At 41.5% G+C, this 8,907-nt stretch overlaps 1 protein-coding gene across 1 annotated transcript in view; it reads right to left on the bottom strand.

The window, feature by feature from the left end:
• The window catches only part of BNC2 (basonuclin 2), a 356,783-nt gene that overhangs the window by 8,342 nt on the left and 339,534 nt on the right, over positions 1–8,907 (bottom strand). The window lies entirely within an intron of this gene.

An 8,907-nucleotide genomic window follows, 5' to 3' on the forward strand; every position in this document is an offset into this window, starting at 1 on the left:
CGGGCAGGGGCTCCTGAATCCTGGAAGCAGCATCTCCTACGTGGTGGCTGATGGGGAGAAGGGATTAGGGAGAAGGAAGGTGGTCCCAGAAGCAACTGCAGGATATTTAAATGGGGCCCAGGGAGCACAGCAACTGGAGTGCTGTGAACAGGAGCAGACAAACAGGGGCGTGCTGTGTCAGAAAAGCATGGTGTGGCAGTTTGTGCAGCAGTTCATGCAAGCAGGGTGAGAAGGGAAGGTGCTGGATCTTGGCCAGGAGGACCAGAGAACCATGGTGGCCACTTGGCAGAAAACTAGAGCTGCTCCAAGCTCTGTACCAGCCATGACTGATGCAGGCTCCCAGACAGTGCATGCACACTGCCACGCAGACACCAGGCTGCAGGGCGTGCACCCCTCTTGCACCAGTATCAGACCCCAGTGGGGAATTCACTTGTGGGAGTTGTGCTTGGGTGGAGGAACTCCTCTGATTGATTACAGAACTTAGGGAAGAGGTGAGTAGGCTGAGGGCCATCAGAGAGTGTGAGAGGGAGATTGACGACTGGAATAACACCCTATGCTCCGTGTCTCAGACCCAACAGGTGGGCTATATGACAAAAGACTCCCCGTCCTATCTCCATTCAGCAAATGAGAGAAATTTAGGAGATGGAGGGGAACGGCAGCAGCTTCCTGCATGGCACAGCAATCATGCGTTCCCTGTGTAAAACTCGGGCTCCCAGGTTCCCTTGCACAACAGATACAAAGCTCTGTGAGTGGAACCAAACCTCAATGAGGATCGTGTGTTTCACAGCCTAGACATGTTCCCCAGGGTAAGACACACTAAGCCTTCATTAAAATGTCCTCTGTTAAGAAGAAGAGGCAGGTTCTTGTCATAGGGGATTCCTTTCTAAAGGGAGAAGGACCAGTCTGCAGACGACCTATGACTCAGGGAAGTTTGATACCTCCCTAGGGCCTCAGTTAGACATGCAGGGAAAATGCAGAAAACTACCAACTTTGGTCAGGCCCATGGATTACTATCCACTGTTGATTTTCCAATTCGGTAGTAATGAAAACCCAATGAGAAATTTGAGAGCAATTAAAAGGGATTTCAGGACTTTGAGATGTATGAAGGGGTTTGGGGCACAAGTTATTTTCTCCCCTGTCATTACAGCTACTGGGAATGATGTAGGAAAGCATAGGAAGAGGCAGGAAGTAAATAACTGGCTGCGAACCTGGTGTGAGAAGCAAAACTCTGGGTTCTTTGATCATTAGTTGAAGGGCACATCACCAGGCTTGCTGTCCAAGGATGGGGTACACCTGTCCCCAACGGGTAAAAGGATACTCATCAAGAAGACAGCAAGGCTCATTAATAGAGCTTTAAACGAGGTATGAAGGGGGGAGAGGAACATAACCAGGCTTGATTGAAAAAAGCCTGGGAATAGCACTCCAGTTTCTAAGAGATGGTGTGCTGGCAAGGATCCTTGGTCTGCCACCTCACAGGAGGTGACGAATAGCACTTCAAATGGCACCACAGAAGGGTTAGGCAATTCATTGAGTAGTCCCTTCGAATTAAGACTATTCCCCTTAGGAGAGTAGCGGGATCAACAGCCCAGCTGATGTGCACCTACATCAATGCACACAGCATGGGCAATAAACAGGAGGAGCTCTGGTGGCACAAGAGCAAGCCGTCCTTGTGCCGGAAAATGAGGTGGCAGGGAAGAAAATTGGCCTGGCTGAGTAAATTGATCTGGGTGGAAATTAGGAAAAACAAGAAAATATATGAACTTTAGAAGAAGGGGCAGGCATCTCAGTAGGACTACAGAGATGAAGTGAGAACTTGTAAAGAGAAAATCATAAAATCACAGAATCATAGAATGATTTCGGTTGGAAGGGACCCTAAAGATCACCTAATTCCACTCCCCCACCATGGACAGGGACAACTTCCACAAGATGAGGTCCCATCCAACCTGGTGGTTGAAGTCTCCCAGTATGATGAGAGCTCACGAGCATGAAGCCTCCTGTAGCTGGAGGAAGAAGGCTTCATCAGGAGGCTCTCCTTGATCAGGTGGCCTGTAGTATGCACCAACCACAAGGTTTCTGTTGGTTGACAGCGTACTGAACATGAGTCAGCAGTGTGCCTAGATGGCCAAGAAAGCCAACAGCATCTTGGCTTGTATCAGAAATGGTGTGCCAGCAGTACCAGTGAAGTGATTCTCCCTCTGTACTCAGCACTGGTGAGGCCACACATTCACTGTGTTCAATTTTGGATTCCTCACTATAAGAAAGACATTGAGGTCCTGGAGTGCATGCAGAGCAGAGCAACAAAGTTGGTGAAGGGGCTGGACAATAAGTCTTATGAGAACTGGCTGAGGGAATTGAAGTTGTTTAGCCTGGATAAAAGGAGGCTGGGAGAGACCTTGTCGCTCTCTACAACTACCTAAAAGGAGGTTGTAGAGAGGTGGGTGTTGGTCTCTTCTCCCAAGTGCTGTGTGAAAGGACAAAAGGGAATGGCCTTAAGCTACATTAGGGGAAGTTTAGATTGGACATTAGGAAAAATTTCTTCACAGAAAAGGTTATCAACAGTGGAACAGGCTGCCCAGATAGGTGGTTGAGTCACCATCCCTGGAGGTGTTTAAAAAAGTGTTTAAACACCTGGCGATGTTTAAAAGGTGGGTAGATGAAGTGCTTAGGGATATGATTTAGTTGTGGATTTGGTTGGATATGATTATCTCTAAGGTCTTTTTCAACCTAATGATTCTATGATTCAATGATTCTATGATCTGTAGCTGGCTCCCTAAGCCCTCGCTATGGCCAAGTAACTAGACGCTTTGCATCACCTCTTTGAAGTGGAAGGCTGAGACCTAACACAGAAACAAAACACAAAAAGAACAGACTAGGAAAATCACTTGCCACAGTAAGCCAGAGCATGGCTTTCATCAGGCAAATGTCTCTGTGATAACTAATGTCTTTTCCCCTGGATATGGGTCCTTAGTTGGATAGGAAACACTGACTGGAGAGGTTCCTTCAGTTGTTCCCCTCTCTGCAGCTATCCCCAGGGTCAGTACCTTGCCTCCTTTCCTACTCACATCTACTCTCCTGGTGTTTCTAGACTTTGAGTAAATTTGGTTGAATTAGGTCCATCTGCCATACTATTGGGGACAGGACAGAGAGGCAGAAGTTAAGCACAGGAGAGCCTATATATATGCAGCCAGATAGCTAACACTCATTTTCTTAGGAAACTAAACTAGAAAGAAAAGAGCAGTCTACTTTTTCAGGCCTTCCTGCTCTCTTTTTTCTCCTACTTACTTTGAAAGATTTGATACCTTAAATTATTCTCTACATTGCACCTAGGAATTTACAAAGTTATACTTTCTTTGAACAGTTTTTTAAAAATATATCCTCATTTAAAATGTGTCCTGTGAGTTTCTTTTTTTTTTTTCTCCTTCAACAACTGTTTTCTGGAAGATATGAAGTTGATTATATCTGGATTCTGATTATTTAGTGGCTTTACTAAAGCTATTTCTGAAGGCAGCTCTGATGTGTTACTTTGAATTAAGGTGAGAAGTTTTCTCATGTGTCCAAAATTCCTCCTTGAAAACTTGCCTTAACATGACGTACAACTGTATTTTGCAAGCTGTTTAATCACCCGTTATTTTTGTTTTATTAGACATAGTTGACCCTTTGATCTTGGCGAATTAACACTTCTACTGATCCAGAAGCTGTGAGTCTAACCCTTATGCTTGTTGACATTGTTTTCTTTTGGCCTGGCATCTGTAATCATACAGATTCTTGCTATAGCTTATTTGTTTCTAATATATTAACAGAATTGGTTCCCTGACATACTCTTTGCAACGTAACAGCATTCTCCATCTTTTAGGAATTTCAGCTTTAGGTTCTTAGACATTGCACACAAAAAAAAAAAAAGAAAAGGAGAAAAGAAGTCATTGCAAAGCATTTTCTGGGCTGTGGCCAGCTTAAGGAAAACACAATATTTTCAGTTAGAATTTAGCGGATTTGTAGAGAAACTTTAAACATGGTGCACCTCTTGACTAGAATTCTTGTAAGCCAATATGCATGTATATATACTATAATGAAATTCTCCAGCTGCAATTTACATTTCATTCATGTAGTATTTATCACTGGAATCAGTGGACATTGACTGCTGTAGTATGTCAAGGGTTTGACCTTTGTTATTCTGATCTTAATTACAAGACTGCATCTAGGACACACAGCCTAGGTTTCTACCAGCTCCCACGCATGTCAAACTCTGATTAGAGCCTTCCTTCACCAGTCTGGATTGAAAACATTTGGGCCAAAATGGAGCTCAGTGAGTGTAAACTTATGTGAACACCTGCCAGAAGCTATGGGAACAGGATGGAAAATTTTACACAGCAACTGTAATGTTTTACATTTTATAAAATAACCCAAGAGCTAAGAAATATTTTTTTTATGTCAAGATTTCAAATTTTGTATTTTCTGAAGTTATAGAAGATTTTCCAGACTACCTGCATATTTGATACCTCCCAGCCTCTTTCCTAAATCACTGAGAAAGGTATGTCATTATTATTCATCTCCAAGAAGAGGATGAGAATATGTGTCTAAAGTATATTTCAGAGCAAAAAATTCCTGTGAAGCACTTAGGACAGGACTTTGTGTAAGTTCTTTGCATTAGATAGTTTAATTCTAAAATTTTACATAATTTTGATGCTGCAGAAATTTTTACTTTGCAATAAACACACACAAAAGGAAAATCAGAGTTGTTGGACAGAAAATGTGAAATTATGAGTGCTTTGAATTTGTAATATCACTTAAATTTGAAAGACTGAAGCTTTCTAAAAACTGGTAAGTGGCATAGCAATTTCAAATAATTTCATACCGCACATGACTGGAGCCCTGATAAACTCTGCGCTAAACTGCTTGTAAGTTTTTTTCATCACATATCCAAATAATGTGAAGCCACTCTCTGCAACACAGATTGTGTGATTCTTAATTATTGTAGCCCTTCAGATTTATCTGAGTCCTTGTATATGGGAAACAATTCAAACCGTAACAGAATATTAAAATACGTTAGACCAACAAAATCAAATGCTCTGACCACGAAAACTTAAAGTAATCTTAAAAATGAGTGATTAAAAAAAGACAAAGATAAGAAGGAGGGCCAGCTGCATGAAGATAATACCTTAGAAAGAAAGAAGAAGGGTTTCATATAGCAAGGGTACTTTTACTAGCTCAAGAAAGGACTAGTAAGATGCAGAAATTACCATCAAATATGGTAAAAAATAGTTATGTCTTTAAGACACGAGAGAATGAGTTGCCAAGATAAACATATTTACTGTGTAGTGTAGTACGGAAGGGAACACCAAATGCCTTGAACTTATCCTCATAACAGTCTGCTTACTTAAACACCACTGGGTATAGATGAAATGATTTCAATTCCTGCTTTTGCAGATAACTGTATTTTAATTCTCCTCATAAACTGATTCAATCACTGTCATCTAGCTAGTTCTCATTTTGGCCTCTACTGCTGCTATTGGTGGGCTGATCCAGAATCTCTCCGATTCAGTATGTAAACCTGTTTCTCCTTTCCAGCATAAAATTATATATAGCTATTTGTTCTTGCTCGCATACATAACTCTTCTTTTTCTTTAGTGTTTACATCCTGCTCCATTGTCATATATTTATGCAGCACATTCATGCTTTCAGTTCTCATTTGATTAACTATGGAAACCAAACTCTCTTACACTACCATCATAAAAGCACCTGTTTCCTTCTCCGCAGGCATGGGCAGCCTTTCTTTGAATTTGTTTGGCTTGTCCGTGGACAACTGAACTATATGCAGTGCTCTAAATGAAGGCTGGATTAGGTTTGGCAAAGTAGCGCTGGTGCTGTCCAGACTCTCAGGGAAATGGTTCATCTGATAAATCCTGGAACCACGTTTGATCTTGAAAGCCTCTTCTGCACTTTGTCAGAAAGTATCTCCATGTTGTTGCTTGGTCTTACTCTATTTACCCAGTGAAAAAGGATTTTGCTATTAGCTTTAATTTTGCAGTCTGAGTCATCTTGACCTCTGGCAAGTCAGACATTCTTCCTAAGACTTCTAAAACATGCATTTTGGGGTGGGTAGTTTTGCTCTTCTTTGTAAATTCCTTTTATTCTTTCTATTCTTGCTACTAGCACCCCTTTTGACACCACTTTTCATACCCATAGGTGATATTTTCCTCTAGGTACAGCTATAGTGTTTAGGAATAGAGCTAAAAATGGGGATCTGCGCATGCTGCTCTGGAGAATTTGCCATGAGAAAAAAATCCCAGGAAGTACAGGAAACTCTAAAAGGGACATTCAATGACCGTGATATAGCAAAATGCTCAGAAATCTTCCAGCTTCTCAGCAAGACAGCATTTGAGACAGGCACTCCACTGGGATACATTACCAGTTCAATGGCATTACTTCCACAGGATATTTTGCTAAATTATATTCTGGTTGTTGTGGGAAGCACGTCACCTTGGAAGGATCTATCATAGGATCAGCAGAGTATTGCTGGGACAATTGAAATCTATCTGAAACAAGGGAGAAACAGAAAGGCTATAATAGGATATGTATTTTTTTTGGTTACTGGCAAGAAGTTGCCACCTGAAAACAGGGCTGTGCTGGGCACTGGGACACTATGAAGACCACAGCATAAACACAGGACATAGCTACCTTGGCTCTGCCATGACAGACAGGACTGTAAGCAGCAATACTTATTTGGTCTGACTGTGATTTTGTGTTCTTTCTGACAGGGAGGCTTCAGCTAAAGGTCATTGGAGATACAATTTTTCTTCAAACAAAATCAATTGAAGGACCCGGAACACAGTAAGTTATGTTGCAGGACTGCACTTGCATGTATTCCCATAGGAGAGCTATCAATGGGTCACTGTTGGGGAAATATCTCCAGCTACCCTAGTAAATCAATATCTATTCATTACACTGTCTCTGATGAATACTGGTAAGGATTGGGTAAGCGTGAGTCAGGTGACTTAAAACTAGCTGCACCTCATATAAGATCAATAGAGGGCGGGTTTTTTTCCCCAATATTAGTTCAGGCAAACTAATGTACTTTTCATCCCCCTTCACTTCTTACCACTCCTTACTCATTGTTGGTATATCAACATTACTGTAGGAGTGGCTTTATTAAATTATTATTAAATAAATATTATTAAATTATTCGATCTACTGTCATACTGTCATCTTCCAGGGAGTGAACAAGCAGGCAGAAAGCTTTTAGGTGGCCCAGCATGTTTTGATGGGCTTTCACCCAAGCAGTTAGCTCAAAGTTGTGCCAAAAGCAATCTTTCAGGGTGCCTGCTAGTGGTCTTAGTATGAAAACCCTATCCTAGATAAAATTTTTTTTAGGAGAATTCATGTCAATTATAGGTGTGTTAGATAAAAAGATTATAATTATGCTTGGTTTCCATGCAGTACTACATTAGCACATCTATGACATTTAATAACATGGGAGGATAACCACATGCCTCAACAGAGGTTGACTTTCCCCTAAGTTGCTTAAGCTTTATTTTTTACCCCTTTCTCCCTCTTTTTCCTGCTGAGAAACAATGCGGAAACAAGGAAAAGTAAGAGAAAGGGAAGAAAAAAGACAAAAAGAAAAAATAAAGAATAATGGAAGAACGAAAGGAATACAGGTGAGAAAAGAAGGAGAAGGAGAAGGAGAAGGAGAAGGAGAAGGAGGAGAAGGAGAAGGAGAAGGAGAAGGAGAAGGAGAAGGAGAAGGAGAAGGAGAAGGAGAAGGAGAAGGAGAAGGAGAAGGAGAAGGAAGAGGTGACAAGTAAATTAATGACATGAAGCTAACAACTGCTAGTCAGTAACATTAAAGGCATTCTGCTCCTTTTTGGGCTGTTTTATATCAGACTGATGAAAACCAGGCAAACTGAATAAACACTCTCAAGCCTTTAGTTAGTGGACCTGTGGCAGACATCTTGTATGTATATTGCTCATGGCTCTCAGCACTTAGACTAAATTACATTTGCAAATAAATGGGATTCGAAGGTGAAGTCCTAATTTTAGAGCTAAACGTTTTGCAGAAAACTGGCTTTTGGTCATGCTAGGAGAGCTGCAAAAGCATAGACCTGGTGACAGCTTAGGAAAGGGCATATCCCTCAGACTACGCGTTACCAGCTAATCACCCAATCACATTCTTCAGTCTTATAGTTCACAGTGCTTAGTGAATGCTAACTGGCCTTCATATCCCTTTCTCCATCCCTTCACCTCATACAGTTTCAGCTGACGAGTCCAATTGCTTTCATTTTGCTGATAAGGAAATGCAAAACAACCAAAAAAGGCTTATTGGCTCTTGCCAAACACTGGACATGCTGTTTCCAGTCCAGCTAACCTGTTAGAGAAGGGTTCATTTGCAGATATCCATTCCCACTGAACTAAACAGGGCTGTATATGCGTTTAAAGTTCAGCCCATACTCATGTTTTGAGGCATCAAAGCCTCAATGACCAGCACCTTGCAGCACTTGACAAACCTGTCTTTTGACCTTCTTTTGTAGAATGAATTCACACGAATCATAGTCCTAGACATCAACTCAGCTATGCCTGTAGTACAGTCTTTTTGTCCCCCGAGCACAGTGTTATGCATAAAAAAAATCCTATCATGAGACAACTCTTCCTCTGTTCTCTTTACTGATAAAAAATGCAGTGTGTATAAAATGACCAGCACCATAAGAGCTCAGTCTGAACCAAGAGCACTCACTCCAGTAGAATCTTACTTACATTGTGCCAGCAGCCACAGCTGTTCCTTAGAAGAAAAACAAGATTTCTCAACAAAAGAAGTATTCTGCTCTGCAAGTGAGACTTCAAAACATCTCCACACACCACACCATCTTCTTGTCAGTATGGAGCCCAAAACAAATCACGGTGAAACCCCTGGTG

The sequence above is a fragment of the Cuculus canorus genome, chromosome Z, assembly GCF_017976375.1.
Source record: "Cuculus canorus isolate bCucCan1 chromosome Z, bCucCan1.pri, whole genome shotgun sequence".
NCBI lineage: Eukaryota > Metazoa > Chordata > Aves > Cuculiformes > Cuculidae > Cuculus > Cuculus canorus.